Source organism: Sinocyclocheilus anshuiensis, unplaced genomic scaffold (assembly GCF_001515605.1).
Source record: "Sinocyclocheilus anshuiensis isolate Anshui unplaced genomic scaffold, SAMN03320099.WGS_v1.1 scaffold182, whole genome shotgun sequence".
NCBI classification, from domain to species: domain Eukaryota; kingdom Metazoa; phylum Chordata; class Actinopteri; order Cypriniformes; family Cyprinidae; genus Sinocyclocheilus; species Sinocyclocheilus anshuiensis.
In genome coordinates, this window is record NW_015547632.1 from 149,904 (window position 1) to 167,156 (window position 17,253).

Genomic DNA, 17,253 nt, shown 5'->3' on the forward strand with positions numbered 1-17,253 from the left:
CTTCACAGAAACTGATATAAGATGTTACAGTCTCTGTGAGCTCGTCCAGATCGGTGGCAGCAGCTTCAAAGACGCTCCAATCAGTGAGGTCAAAACAAGCTTGAAAATCCTGCTCTGCTTCATTAGTCCATCTTTTTACAGTCCTTAATACAGGTTTAGCTGATTTCAGTTTCTGCCTGTAGGTCGGTATAAGATGAACCAAACAGTGATCAGAGAGCCCCAAAGCTGCCCGTGGAACAGAGTGATATGCATCCTTTATTGTGGTGTAACAGTGATCCAATATATTACTGTCTCTGGTGGGACATGTAACATGCTGTCTGTATTTTGGCAGTTCACGGGAAAGATTTGCTTTATTAAAGTCCCCAAGAATGATTATAACAGAGTCTGGGTGGTGCTGTTCTGTGTCTGTGATCTGATCAGCGAGGTTCTGTAAAGCTGAGCTCACGTGCGCTTGCGGAGGTATGTAAACACTCACGAGAATGAACGAGCAAAACTCCCGCGGCGAATAGAACGGCTTGCAGTTAACGAAGAGCGCTTCTAGATCGGGACAGCACATCTTCTTTAACACTGTTACATCTGTACACCACCTTTTGTTGATGTAAAAGCATGTCCCACCGCCGCGCAATTTCCCTGTTGATTTGGCGTCGCGATCCGCTCTAAACAGCTGAAAGCATGGCAGATTTAACGCGCTGTCCGGTATGGCGTCATTCAGCCAGGTTTCCGTGAAACACAGAGCAGCAGATTGTGAGAAATCCTTATTTGTCCGGGACAGCAGAAGAAGTTCGTCCGTTTTGTTGGGTAGAGAGCGGAGGTTCGCCAGATGGATGCTAAGCAATGGCGTTCGAAATCCGCGCTTCCTGAGCTTCACGAGGGTACCGGCTCGCTTCCCCAGTCTGCGCGTCCTGAAGTGCTTGATCAGCGCCGCTGCTCCGCCAACTACTATGTCCAGCAAAACATCAGAATAGTCGAAAACCGGTGAAATAGCAGAAGGAGTTCGTCCGTTTTGTTGGGTAGAGAGCGGAGTTTTGCCAGATGGATGCTTGGCAACGGCGTCCTGAATCCGCGCTGTCTGAGCTTCACGAGCGCACCGGCTCGCTTCCCCCGTCTGCGCGTCCTGAAGCGCTTGATCAGCGCTGCAGCTCCCCCGACTACATTGTCCAGCAAAACATCAGAATAATCGAAAACCGGTGAAATATCAGGTGGTGTGTACTTCCGAATGTCCAGCAATTCGTCTCTGGTGAAACTGATTGCAGGGATATAACTAAAGACAGGACAAACTAACAAAAACACAAAAACAACTGCAGAGCACGCCACGGAGTACAGGGAAGGGGGAAGTTGTGGCCTAATGGTTAGAGAGTCGGACTCATAACCCAAAGGTTGTGGGTTCGAGTCTCATACCGGCAGGGATTGTAGGTGGGGGGAGTGAATGTACAGCGCTCTCTCCCACCTTCAATACCACGACTGAGGTGCCCTTGAGCAAGGCACCGAACCCCCAACTGCTCCCCGGGCGCCGCAGCAAAAAATGGCTGCCCACTGCTCCGGGTGTGTGTTCACGGTGTGTGTGTGTGTTCACTGCTGTGTGTGTGCACTTTGGATGGGATAAATGCAGAGCACTAATTCCGAGTATGGGTCACCATACTTGGCCACATGTCACTTAACTTTAAAAACCACCCTAAGCTTGTGCCAGGCTCCTGCCTAGTCTTTACATTCATCAAGATCCTCTGACTCAAACTGGTTCTCATCAACTAACTTCAGCAGAGACCAACTGGAGCCCCAAAGTGCATCAGGACTCTTTTTCAAACAGGCGAGACGTGCAAGTATCAAAATTAGTTTTATTAATTGATACATTAAAGGTGCAATAGGTGATTGTCTTCAGAAACATTTTTTGTTATGCTGGTTGAAAGTCTCTTCACATCCCGATAGCAATCATTAAGTTAAGTGGTCTAAATGTATTTGTCTGTATTTATATATTCTGTGGAAGGCGTAGGATCAAGAAATGTTCGTCCGAGCATTTTAATATGCTTTCTTACCTGCCTGTCAACGTATGTATTAGCATACCTCTGCGCACGCTGTGCACTGCAGACAGAGCGAGGATGGCAGGCAAACATCAACAACCCGATCTTCCTTCCTGGTATTGTAGTACTTTTAAAGATTTCTCACCGGTGAATGACACATGATGTAGCCCAGCGGTTAATCCAGTCCTCACGCCAGCTCATTAGAAGTGAGCTACTTCCCTGAGCGGGGGAAATCCATTGAAGTTTACTTCACTTCGGAACATGGGCTGGAATTGGAAACCGCTGATCTGTGAGCGTAAATGCGTTCAGGGGGCGTGGCTTTGGACGGCAATTGCAGGGAGAGTGGGACGTTCGCTTTCAGTGCTATCAGGCTAAAGTTAGCATTTTTCAAGATCTTCTACTGCACCTTTAAGTATCACTTGCACCCTTTTACAAAGGTGTGTTTGAACTAAGAAACTGATGTTTCCTTCAGGCTGTAGATCTGCTGAATATCAAATTGTACCATGGCGTCAAGTCTTTATTTCTCTTCATTTACTGCTTAAAGTCCCCCTGTAGTCAAATATTTTATCCCTTAAAACTTATCTTTGATCATCAAAATGACATATTTAAATGTTTTTTCTTGTGAAAATAATTTTCTCATGCCTTAAAATAGCTTGAATGTAACTCTACACCCTTGCCTCATTTACTATATGTGGATCTATGAATATGCAAATTAGTCCCGCCTCCACTCATCTAAAAGCATATTAAAAACACCACATAGACAAATAAACAACAAAAAACTTTTCACTACAGGGGGACTTTAAGCTTTAACCCCTTTTCCTATGCCAACTGTATGCGTGTGTGTGTGTGTGAGTGACTAGTTTAAGTGTTTATGTAGTTAATAAAGTCTTACTTGTATCACATTTGAGGTTGTTCATTGTTTGCTCATAACTGGAGTCCCTAATCATGCAGATTTTTGCTACATGCTCTGAGTAGTATTGTACAATAAGGACATTATTTCCCATACCCGGAAATAAACATTTCTTAGAATTAATAAACAATTAACACTGGGTGCTTGTGGGAATTATTAAAATTTGAAATCGGAAAATATCTGAGAAAATTTAGTAGTACAATAGCTAAATCACAGCGTCTCATGGAAGAGAAAACTGTTGAAGAGATTTTATCATTATCCAGTATTCCTACTGACAATTTATTGGATGAGCAGAGAGTGCGCCTAACAGAACTACAAAATAAGCTTGATGATATGTACAGAACGCGAGCACAGGGAGCCTTTATTCGATCGAGACAAAAATGGTTAGAGCATGGAGAGCAGATGCCTGCTTATTTTTTCAAACTTGAAAAGTCTAGGGCTAAATTCAATTCTATTTCCAAAATTAATATTAATGGATCTATTACATCTATTACAGATACAATTTCAAGTTTTTGTTATAATTATTACTCTAATTTATACACATCTAGATTTAGTGGATTTAGTGAGCCAACTTTTTGTAAGCATTTAGAGAATGTAAATATGATTAGTCAAGAGGACCAAATATTATGTGATTCCCCAATTACTACTGCTGAAATGAAGGATGCAATTGAACATCTGAAATGTAATAAATCACCAAGTAGTGATGGAATTACTGCTGAATTCTATAAGCAGTTCTCTGAGATTCTCGTCCCATTCCTTTTTGAAGTGTATTCTGACAGTTTAAAGTCCTCTGAACTTCCTACAACGATGACTCAAGGTGTAATCTGTCTAATTCCTAAACCCAAGAAAGATTTACTGCTTATTGTTTGTTGAATAATGTTTACAAAGTATTTGCTCTTGTTTTTGCCCAAAGATTTAAATTAGCATTAGATTCAATAATTGATGAAAATCAGTCTGGGTTTATGAGGAAAAGACATATATTTTAATAATATCAGACTTATTTTTGATCTTATTGATTACTCTGATCTCATTAAAGAGGATAGTTTTATATTGGTTTTAGATTTTTTTAAAGCCTTTGATACCGTCGAGCATCCTTTTATTTTTTATTGTTTAGAACGCTTTGGGTTTGGGCGCTATTTCTGCAATGCCATGAAAACTCTTTATGTGGGTGGCAATAGTTCAGTTAAATTAAGTCAAGGCACCACACAAAGATTTTATCTGAAAAGAGATGTGAGGCAAGGTTGCCCAGTTTCAGTTTATCTTTTTCTTATTGTTGCTCAGGTGTTTAGTCATTTTATTAAATCAAGTGAGTTAGAAGGAATTCAAGTTGAAGGGAGAAGTGTCCTGATAAGTCAGTTGGCCGATGACACGGCTCTTTTTAAAAAAAATGCTTGTCAAATTCAGTCGGCTATCAAAATTATTGAAAATTTTTCCAGTGCTTCGGGTCTTTGCTTGAATTTACAAAAATGTTAATTGCCTGCGTTGAAGAGTTGCCATAACAAATCCATTTGTAATATTCCCGTAAAGGATGCTCCAATCTATTTAGGTATGGCTATTTCCAAAAATGAACAGGACAGAATCTCACTAAATTTTAATCCTGTAATCAAAAAAGTAAAGAGCAGATTTAATATTTGGTTACAGAGGGATTTATCTCTTAAAGGCCTTGCTCTGCTGGCTAAAGCGGAAGGTATCTCTAGGCTTACCTATGTTGCTTCCTCAATTCATTCAGATAGTAAAATAAATAAGATAATTGATCAAACAATGTTAAATTTTTTGTGGAAAAACCGTATGCATTATATTAGAAAATCTGTTGTAGTTAATTCATATAAAAATGCAGCAATGGTGTTGATTAATAGATTGGCACATGGTTTGTCTAAAAGCATATTAAAAACACCACATAGACAAATAAACAACAAAAAACTTTTCACTACAGGGGGACTTTAAGCTTTAACCCCTTTTCCTATGCCAACTGTATGCGTGTGTGTGTGTGTGAGTGACTAGTTTAAGTGTTTATGTAGTTAATAAAGTCTTACTTGTATCACATTTGAGGTTGTTCATTGTTTGCTCATAACTGGAGTCCCTAATCATGCAGATTTTTGCTACATGCTCTGAGTAGTATTGTACAGTAAGATAGTTATTTTCCTTAACCAGGAAATTAATGTTCTTAGAATTGAAAGACAGTTGACACTGAGATGTCAAGTAAATACTTACAGTGGATCTAAATATTTATAATTAATTATAACTAGTTATAATTAATTATTCATATTTCCCCTTTGAGCTATTCGCTACAATGTAATTGGGAATTATTAAAATTTGAAATCAGAAAATATCTTAGAAAATGTAGTAGTACTAAAAGTAGTAAGCTAAATCACAGCGTCTCATGGAAGAGAAAACTGTTAAAGAGATTTTATCATTATCCAGTATTCCTACTGACAATTTATTGGATGAGCAGAGAGTGCGCCTAACAGAACTACAAAATAAGCTTGATGATATGTACAGAACGCGAGCACAGGGAGCCTTTATTCGATCGAGACAAAAATGGTTAGAGCATGGAGAGCAGATGCCTGCTTATTTTTTCAAACTTGAAAAGTCTAGGGCTAAATTCAATTCTATTTCCAAAATTAATATTAATGGATCTATTACAGATAACTTTGATACAATTTCAAGTTTTTGTTATAATTATTACTCTAATTTATACACATCTAGATTTAGTGAGCTTAATATGTCAACTTTTTGTAAGCATTTATGCCGAGTTCACACTGCACGATATTAGCCCGATTTTTCACTCGCCGACAGGTTTTGTGAAATCGCCAACAAATGCTCGACATCGGCGGCAAATCGGTGCTCGTTCACGCGAGTGACAATCACGCAGTGTGAAGTATCAAAGACGCGATCTGAGGTAATCGCCGACACGTCGCCGACGCCCGCAAAATATTTGGCATGCTAAATATCTATATAAAATATATATATATTTTAATAATTACAGTCTCGCTGGAGAACTCCGGTCTGACGCACGCGGGTTCTCGCGTTATTTCCTTATCACTTCTCGCGTGTGTTTTGTTGTGAAACGTAGTTTGTGGACCAGACAGAGCTGTCGGCGATTCTTCCTATTGTGAAGGCATGCAGTGTGAAACCCCCTGTCGCCGATCCATCGTGCAATGTATGTACATAAACTGACAGTCACCACTGATAAGCTACTACTAAATATTGTAGAAACTTAATTTTCTGTAAAGTTGTTTTGCAACGATTTGTATCATAAAAAGCGCTATACAAATAAACTTGAATTTAATTGAATTAATTAGTCAAGAGGACCAAATATTATGTGATTCCCCAATTACTATTGCTGAAATTAAGGATGCGATTGAACGTCTGAAATGTAATAAATCACCAGGTAGTGATGGAATTACTGCTGAACTCTATAAGCAGCTCTCTGAGATTGTCATCCCGTTCCTTTTTGAAGTGTATTCTGAAAGTTTAAAGTGCTCTGAACTTCCTACAACTATGACTCAAGGTGTAATCTGTCTAATTCCTAAACCCAAGAAAGATTTACTGCTTATTGATAATTGGAGACCCATTAGTTTGTTGAATAATGATTACACAGTATTTGCTCTTGTTTTTGCCCAAAGATTTAAATTAGTATTAGATTAAATAATTGATGAAAATCAATCTGGGTTTATGAGAAAAAGACATATATTTAATAATATCAGACTTTTATTTTTGATCTTATTGATTACTCTGATCTTATTAAAAATGATAGTTTTATATTGTTTTTAGATTTTTTAAAAACCTTTGATACCGTCGAGCATCCTTTTATTTTTTCATTGTTTAGAACGCTTTGGGTTTGGGCGCTATTTTAGCAATGCCATGAAAACTCTTTATGTGGGTGGCAATAGTTCAGTAAAATTAAGTCAAGGCACCACACAAAGATTTTATCTGAAAAGAGGTGTGAGGCAAGGTTGCCCAGTTTCAGTTTATCTTTTTCTTATTGTTGCTCAGGTGTTTAGTCATTTTATTAAATCAAGTGAGTTAGAAGGAGTTCAAGTTGAAGGGAGAAGTGTCTTGATAAGTCAATTGGACGATGACACGGCTCTTTAAACAAAAAAAGCTTGTCAAATTCAGTCGGCTATCAAAATTACTGAAATTTTTTGAATTTGCTTGAATTTATAAAGATGTGAATTGTTTGCCTTGAAGAGTTGCCATGACAAATCTGTTTGTAATATTCCTGTAAAGGATGCTCCAATCTATTTAGGTATGGCTATTTCCAAAGATGACAGGACAGAATCTCACTAAATTTCAATCCTGTGATCAAAAAAGTAAAGAGCAGATTTAATATTTGGTTACAGAGGAACTGATCTCTTAAAGGTCGTGCTCTGCTGGCTAAAGCGGAAGGTATCTCTAGGCTTGCTTCCTCAATTCATTCAGATAGTAAAATAAATAAGATAATTGATCAAACAATGTTAAATTTTTTGTGGAAAAACAGTGTGCATTATATTAGGAAATCTGTGGTAGTTAATTCATATAAAAATGGTGGTCTTATTTCGATTTTTCTATCTTAAATAACACTTTCAAAATTAACTGGTTGAAGTATTTTTTTGAAAAACCCTTCTTCTGTGTGGAATTCAGTATCTAGTACTCTTTTTGACCAACTTGGTGGTCTCTCATTTTTGTTCATGTGTGATTACAAAATTGATAAACTGCCTGTTAAATTGTCAGCTTTTCACAGGCAAGTACTTTTGGCTTGGAAGTTAATTTACAAGCACAATTTTTCTCCACACCAGTATTATATCTGGAATAATTGTAATATTCTGTATATAAACACAAGAGTATATTTATGAAAACCTGGTTTGATAAAGGGATTCTTTTGGTAGGACAGTTGTTGAATTCTCATGGGTATTTAATGACTTATGATGAATTTCTTTCATATTTTAATTTCCCTGTAACCCCAAAAGAATATGCCTCTGTAATTGGAGCTATCTCTTCTAGTATTGCGTCTTTATGTAGAGGTATTTCATACTCTAAACATGCTTCTTTACTTCACCCTGCTAACACTTTCTGTGGCAGAATTTGTTTTTCATCTACCAAAAAAATAATAATAAGGCTATACGTTTATTATTTCAAAAATAAATTGTTAGTAAACCAAGTGCTATTTTCTATTGGTCTAAGTTTATTGGAAATATTAATTGGAGGAAAGTTAGGGTATTACCTAATAAATATCTCATTACAAATAAAATTAAAGAAATTTCATTTAAAATACTGCACAAATGTTACCCTGCTAAGCATTTTTTTAACCAGATTTATTGAAGATATAGATGCAAATTGTTCATTCTGTTCATTACACCCAGAAATGGTACCTCGTATTTTCTGGCATTGTCAATATACAAAGAGGTTATGATGGGAGGTTTCTAGATTTATAAATGACAAAGTGTTGTGTAACTTACTTTTACTATGTGAACATGTAATATTTGGCTTTTTGAGCTATGACAAGAAGTTTGAAAATGAGGCTTACATTATCAATCTCTGGATTATACTTGTTAAATTTCATATTCACCGTTGTAAATTCAGCAATCAGAAACCTCTTTTTTCTGTGGTACTTAAGGAATTAGACATCTATAGAAGCACCATTGAGGAGAGTACAAACAAAAAAGCTGCAAAAACTGTATTTATTTGGTATATTTAAGTTATTGTGATTTAACAAGGCCTTTCATTTGTTAATTATTTTATTTTATTTGTAGGTTATATATATACATGTATAGTTAATATGTACTTTTTATGTTTGTTTTTTATGTATACCCTTGGCACTTTTGTTTTGTATTTGTAGTTCAAGCATGAATAATAAAAAATAAAAAAAAACAGCAGAAAACATGTTTTTTGCAACAAATGTTTTTTTTTTTAACATAAATAGATTTATAAATGACAAAGTGTTGTGCAACTTTCTTCTACTATATGAACATGTAATATTTGGCTTTTTGAGCTATGACAAGAAGTTTGAAAATGAGGCTTACATTATCAATCGCTTGATTATACTTAAGTTTCATATTCATCGTTGTAAATTCAGCAATCAGAAACCTCTTTTTTTCTGTGGTACTTAAGGTATTACATATATAGAAGCACCATTAAGGAGAGTACAAACAAAAAAGCTGTAAAAACTGTGTATTTATTTGGTATATTTAAGTTATTGTGATTTAGCAAGGCCTTTCATTATTTAATTACTTTATTTTATTTTAATTTATTTGTTAGTTTTATATATACATGTACAGTTAATATGTACTTTTATGTTTTTGTGTATACCCTTGGCACTTTTGTTTTGTATTTGTTATTCAAGCATTAATATATAAAAAAAAAGAAAAAAAAAGGATTATTTAGTTGAATGTAAACGTAGCCAGTCTTCTTCTTCTTCTTTCCAGTTTAACGGCAGTTGGCATCCAGCTTATTGGTGCATCCCCCTTCTGCTCCGGAGTGTGGATCAGATAATGTAGCAAGTCTGACCGAGAAGGGTATAACTGCAGCCTGGAGATCTCCAAATGGGGGCGGGAACTCCAAAACGGGGTGGGAGCTCCAAAACAGGGCGTGGCTTCCTCCCATTGACAGACAGGCACATGACACGCATGCGCAATATTTCCCCCAATCCACTTCAGTGCAAACACCGCCCCACAGCTGATTCTAAAGTTTTTATTGGTTGTGTCAATTAAAGTGTTGATTTCCTACACTATGCTACAAAAATGCTAACCCCTAAACCTACCCCACACCTGACCCTAACCTTAACCAGTGAAATTGACTGCATGGCGCTAAATAGCTGGTAAAGAAAGATGCAGTTCAGGAGATAAACAGTTAATAAGATTATGCGATATGAGATCGTTCCATAACTCCCCAACCGGACCTCACCGGACAATGCCACCTTTTTAGTTACACCCAGCCAATGGTGAAAGTCTTTGCGCGAGGAGACCCCGCCCCATTTTGGAGGTTCTGCCCACTTTTGGAGTTCACGCCCCATTTTGGAGATCTCCGGTCTGCAGTTATATCTACATGGTCTGACCGGTCAGATCGGATTTAGCCTAGCTTTTTCACGTCCTCACGCCACGTAAAACGTAAACACGTCAGATGTTTTTTCCAGAAAACATACCAGAAACAAGCTTGTGTCGTTGTGAAGTGCACGTCAAGCGGAAAAACACAATATACTGCTAGTATACGCACCTCTTTGAGTGTTGACAGTAGCGGAGACGGCAGCATGGAATAAAGCCGCACATTCCAGCTTCCTGCGTTTCTGTCGCTGCCTCACAAGACAAAATATATTGTGCATTTTTTAGCAAAACATTTGTCTTTCTGTGGCTCTAATAAATTCCGTGATTCATTGTGCTATAGATCGCAATTTCTCATCCCGTTTGCTGACGTGACGCTTTCAGTGTGTGATACGTGTTGCACCGGGGCACCACTGTGCTTCTCGTCCGATGTGCGACCGCAACAAAACAGCACAGCTTGTGTCGTTGTGAAGTGCACGTCAAGCGGAAAAACACAATATACTGCTAGTATACGCACCTCTTTGAGTGTTGACAGTAGCGGAGACGGCAGCATGGAATAAAGCCGCACATTCCAGCTTCCTGCGTTTCTGTCGCTGCCTCACAAGACAAAATATATTGTGCATTTTTTAGCAAAACATTTGTCTTTCTGTGGCTCTAATAAATTCCGTGATTCATTGTGCTATAGATCGCAATTTCTCATCCCGTTTGCTGACGCGACGCGTTCAGTGTGTGATACGTGTTGCACCGGGGCACCACTGTGCTTCTCGTCCGATGTGCGACCGCAACAAAACAGCACAGTGAGAGTGTCTGTCAGGGGCGGCGCTAGGGGTGGGCTAAGGGGGCTGAAGCCCCGAATGTTATTACTATGCCCTTTACGAATCATCACTGAGTTTTCATGCGCATTAAAATAATTACTATTAGTACCGCAGATTTGCTTTCTGCACATCCAACAGTGTCTACTTGACATTCACTCCCGACAAGAACCGCCCACTGAGGCTCGTACTTCTGATTGACATGTAAACTGGCCAACCAGTGATAAAAAGTTACAGCAGCTGCTAAAGGTTTCACTTAGTGCAGTGTTTCCCAACCGGGGTGCCGCCTGTCTAGAGCAGGGGTGCCCTGTAAAAAAAAATCCTTTTTTAATATTTTTTAATTGCTAAAATGTAAAAAAAAAAGCATCTATGATATAATATCCATTTCTGATGTCGCCAATAATTAGAGATGCACCGAAATTCCGGCTGCCGAAAATTAGTTCACCGCTCAGGTTTCACTTTCACGTGGTGTGACGCTCTGCGTATTATCCCGTGCTCCGCTCGCTCCACTCATATATCGTTCATGCTCATCGGAACAGCAAAGTCCGGACATGTCCTTTTTTTGGACCTACAAAAATGCGTCCGGCCGGGATTTCTTAATTGCCCAAAATGTCTGGGACTCGGCTGTTTTTGTAATCCCGCTCCCGCTGAATCTCTGACCATTGCCGCCTGCTGTGAAACATGTGTTTCACTCCCGCTATTTTCGTGCCCACTCCTTTAAACATTCTAATATTGTATGCAATTTTGGCACTTCAGGGAGCCGCTCTCAGTATGCGGAGTATTTAAATCTAGTTTGAATGAGCGTTTGCGCTGTTTACTTTCACTTTCGATTTCTCGATCACAGGCACTCTGTGTTAAGGGAGCACATCTTACAAGATCAGATATTTGTCAATGAGCTCAGGATCTGTTGAGCAGCAAATACTCAAGCATGGTCTTGTCAGTCATATCTCCTTGTTCTCGACCTGTGATCAGTCAAATCTGACTCCTGCAGCTCTTGTTGGATGCAGGGTTGCCAAGTCCGCATTCTTTCCACCGAATTGGGCTAGGCCTACTTTTAAACTGTTGCCATGGGTTGATTTTACCAAGTGGGTTAAAGGTTTGAATTATTGCATAAATTACATTTGACTGAAATGCTTGTATTGAAACATTTTGCATTCTACCTATGATAAAACGTTCATGGACTTCTACATTACCTGTTCCCTCCTGGTTTTCTATACTAACTACATGTTTTATTTATAAAGAAAGAAGAGTCTCTAACACCAGCATTCTCTATTCTTTCTACTTATTTTCTTTTTATTTATTATAAATAATTACCTTCTAACACTTGCATTATCTATTATTTTTCTGTTCTATTGACTTGTTTTATATACCCTAGTATATGGGCAACTCTGGTAACGCTGCCCTCTCATTCATTGATCTGCTAACTGCTATGTTATGCTCACGTGTTCTGATGATAATAATAGCTTTTTAGGACTAAATATTATTTGGATAATTGGTAAAAAAATAAATAAATAAATCTCTTAATAGCCCTACTGAAAAACTAAAAAGCTATTTATTTCATTTGTAGGCCTATCGTAATTTCTTATTTGTGCTATCATTTGTAATTTCTTTATTTGTTCTTATTTTATTACTGACTGCTTACTTGTCATTTTTTATTCAGTTCAAAGTTTGAAATCAAGCTATCTCGTGCTACTGCAACAAAATTACCCCACTGTAAAATCAAAAATACAGTGAGTGTGCAAAAATTTGTGAGATAGTTATAATGGTAATTAAATAATGTTTACATATGAATAAAATGATACATTCAAATCTGTGATATACAGCCGGTAAAATAATTATTGAACACGTCACCATTTTTTCTCAGTAAATATATTTCTAAAGGTGCTGTTGACTTGAAATTTTCACCAGATGTCGGTAACAACACAAGTAATCCATACATACAGAAAACAAAACAAATAAGCTCAGAAATTAAGTTATGTGTAATCAAATGGAATGACACAGGGAAAAAGTATTGAACACATGAAGAAAGGGAGGTGCAAAAAGGCATGCAAAGCCAAGACACCAGCTGAAATCTATCGGTAATTAGAAAGCAATCCTGCCACTTGTCAGTGGAAATTAATATTAGTTGGTTCAGTCCCAACACCTACAGTACCAGGATGATGAAGATAAAACAAGGGTGGACATTTCAGCAAGACAATGATCCCAAACACAGCCAAGGAGACTCTCAATTGGTTTCAGAGAAAGAAAATAAATCTGCTAGAATGGTCCAGCCAATCACCTGACTTGAATCCAATAGAAAATAAGAACTAAAGATCAGAATTCATAGAAGAGGCCCACAGAACCTTCGAGCTTTTTGAAGCTGTCATTACCAACAAAGGCTTTTGCATGAAGTATTAAATAAATTTCAGTAGTTCAATACTTTTTCCCTGTGTCATTCCATTTTATTGCACATTACTTAATTTCTTAATTTCTATTTGTTTTGTTTTCTTTGTATGTATGGATTACTTTGGTTGTTACCAACATCTGGTAAAAATTTCATATCAACAGCACCTTTAGAAATATATTTACTGAGAAAAATAGTGAAATATGTTCAATACTTATTTTACCCGCTGTAAATTGGTCTCTTCATTAGAAATTAGCCTACTGATTGCCTCCATTGATGGACACATTTTTTTTATAATATTAAAAATATCTGTATGACAGTATATTCTGCAGTTCTTCCCTGCTGTACCGAATATCTATACTTTTCAAAGTATCATATCGAAGTTAGAAATTCAAGTATTGTGACAAAATTAATTATGTAGGGTGCCACAAATTTGTTAAAATTTCCAAAGGGTGCCACGAAAGTTTGGAAACACTGACTTAGTGTATAACTTATCGCTGTTATACCGATTTAGTTATTTTTGAATTTAGGTTATTTGTTACTGAACACTGTCACTGTGAAGAAACAAATATAGATATTTAATCATATAGGCCTAATTATATGCTGCCGTGCCTTCCTAGGACACGCGCATTTAGAGCGATCATATGAATGGTTTGGTCAGCATGGTCTGTGGCAGACTTTTCTTCGTGTCAGGGCAGCAATTCAATGAACAAAAAATAAATAGTAAGTTATTTAAATTGTAAAGACAATATTGTCTTTTTTGCTCTATTTCACTAAAGAAAATGATTCAAAACAAAGCCATGCTGAGCGTCTCTGCAGCAGCACATGTAGTGTCATCAGCAGCTGCTCTGAGGGATCACACTCAGTCTTGAGTTTTGATGCCAGAAGATACACTTTATTACATCAAGAATAAAGTGGAGAAGTTCTCTGCAGAAAACATCTCCAGAATGTTTTTCTGCTTCTCTTTATATACAGTTTTGACTTTAAGGCGTGGGGTATATTTCCATACAGTTTTCCTTATACATATAATTTCGATATCTCCCTAGAGAAGGGGCCCCCCCAAGTCTTGTTATGGTAAAGAACGAAAGCCCACTTTTATTTTTCCAGATGTTTCTCATCTGAGGGTCTGTATATTCTGCCACGTAGGCTGTTTTTACACACAGGCATATGGGCTTCCATCGTGACGTGAATAATAGCTAGTTAGTTTATTAGCGTATATATTTTTTTTTCCGAGAGATCCCCACAGCGGGCGGAACTTGTCATAAAGTTAGTGATAACAAGGCCCGCCCATTTAGAGGAAAGATATGATTGGTCAATTTTTCTGTCATTCGAAATTACTCCTCCATTGATTTACCCCTTATCTTGGCCCTCTGTAATTCCATAGCTGGAATCTCATGCGTCATAAAAAAGCCCTTAAACTATGTAATCGTTTGAAGGTATTTTTTGACGATTAAGCCCCTTGCATTGTAGGTTTTTTTTTCTTCCCTGTATTTATTTGTTTTTCTTTCTTACTTTTCCTGTTATGTTTATTTTGTTTATCCATGTATTTTTTGTTATGCTGCTATTTGGACTTCTTTGAATTGTATTAAGGTTTTTCTTACTGTTATTTATTTGGTATTTATGTTCTTCATGCAATAAAAAAAAAATAAATAAAAAATTTCATAGCTGGACCACGAATCACATAGCCGCAAACGCTAGGCGGAAACATTCAAATATGGAGAAAATGTGTTAATAAGTCCATTCACTGAATACGCAGATTTGAAGAGGTTTTTTTTTTTCCACAGAAGTATTTATTTTATTTAGATGATGTTTGTCAAATTATGAATTGCTTAAATAAAAGTAGTAATAATTATGTTTTTATTAAAAATATCATATTTTAAAACATTTATTTAAAAATTGTAAATATAGTTTTTACAATAAGTTAGGCCCTGACAGTTCCCCACTGCATATACATATATATGGTATTGTTGTTGCTGTTGTTTTTACCGTAGGCATAACAACGCAACGGCATTACCATAGAAACCAATGCACATTCCGTAAAAATGAAAGAGCGCTTACGGACACACAAATCGGATATGAACAGTTGAAATACGCTGTGTGGACAGTCAGTTATTCAAATCAGATTCCATCCAGATATGCACAAAATCGGATTTGGGCTGAAATTCTGAACAAGGCTTTAGTTACATGCATCCTGTAACTGTTTAAACTGCCCTGTCAATCATCTTGTCACAGTTAACATCATCCACATTTCGTTTAATTTTATTTCCTACGGTATTGGAGAGAAACGAAGAGTCACATTGCGGGTCTTTCATGCGAGAACTCTGCTCATGTGTTTGCATAATGATAATTTAAAAGTTAATGACCAAACGTATCATTGTAAGTTCACAGTGTTGCTGCAGACGAAATATAACGTGGATAACATAATATTTTTTCATCAGGTTAGACATTGATTATTTATCACTCAAATCCCTTTCTCTACCCGTCCGTCGGTCGCGCATATCCGCCATGTTTGTAATTTTTAACACTTTTTATGCGTGTTTGTAGTTCTAATCGAATCCTGGTCCACCGCGCAATGTGTTGTGGGCAATATAAACCGTTAGAGTGCGCATCGATCTGCACTTCGAATTTTAATCTCAAGTAGTAGACCATCTGAGAATCTTTGGCATGCTGTTTTCAACATACTATGATTTGGAACATACTCATTCTAGTTTCGAATACTATTTAGGATGGATAGTATGCGACTGGGACGCAGCACAACACAGGAATTACGCAACATACGTCATTTCCCGTGCTAGTAGTAAACAGGAAGCGCACTGATACCGTAAGGAGACGTCAATTGAAAGGTACTTTTTTAATATAATAACAACGAATAATAGTTTCGTCTAGGAATTTAACCATATGAGATGTATAATTGTTTTTGCATGGGGGCAGAAAAGAAGCTATATTAGCTACCTATTGAACTTTATTGAGATCTTTAAAGCTATAAATAATGGTTGCAGTGAATGGAGCGGCTAACAAGACAAACCTTGACGGAATACGACGTAGACCTTCAATAATCTAGATAGGAGCCATAAAAACACCCGAATAAATGTAATATTAGTTGAAGTTAATGATAATGTCGTTTGAATTGCTAAGAAATTAGCACTTGCATATTTGTTATGATTGCAAGTTGAAGCTATACATTTTTCTGCAACATTCTCGAAAATTATATGAAAATTAACCATGGTTTTATTGTAGTAAAAGTGTAGTAACCATGGTTTTTGGCGTATCTATTACCATTTGTAAAACCACAGTTTTACTACAAATACCATGGTTAAACTATGGTTATTGTAGCAAAACCATAGTTAATTTGTAGTTACCATGGTCTAACTATAGTAACCATGATTTGTTGGTTTTATTTGTGGTAAAACCATGGTTAATTTTCGTAAGTATTTGCATTGAATATAGGTAAGATAATTGAAGTGATTGAAAATAGATTAAATTATTTGACAGTACTGTTTAACAATTTTTTGCTTTCTTTTCAAAATAATGTTAATGCCAATAGCAATGACATTCAGCAGCTCTTTAGATGTATAGCCTATGTATGTATGCATGCACATATATATGTGTGTGTGTATATATATATATATATATATATATATCTCTCTGAAAATTAGGAGACCACTCAAAATTTTTCTTAAATCAGCATCTGTATGTATGGCAACCATTCCATTTCAGTGTCTGTTGATTTCCAACACAGGCACACCTCACTCTGCTTAAAGAATTACTGATTAGGTGATCACCTCAACCAAATCTTATTTAATGAGGAAAAAGTATACAAACCATCACTGTCCTCTTGCTCCAGCACCAGCACCAGCTGGATGGAAAAAACAGTGCTAGCAGTACCTCAAATAACCTCAAATAATAACAACTCACCATGCCAAAAGAGGTGAACAGAAAAGTTTTGAGTGAAGAAAAAAAAGGATTTACATTTACATTTAGTCATTTAGCAGACGCTTTTATCCAAAGCGACTTACAAATGAGGACAATAAAAGCAGTCAAAACTAACAAAAGAGCAACAATATATAAGTGCAAATGACAAGTCTCGGTTAGCCTAACGCAGTACACGTAGCAAGGT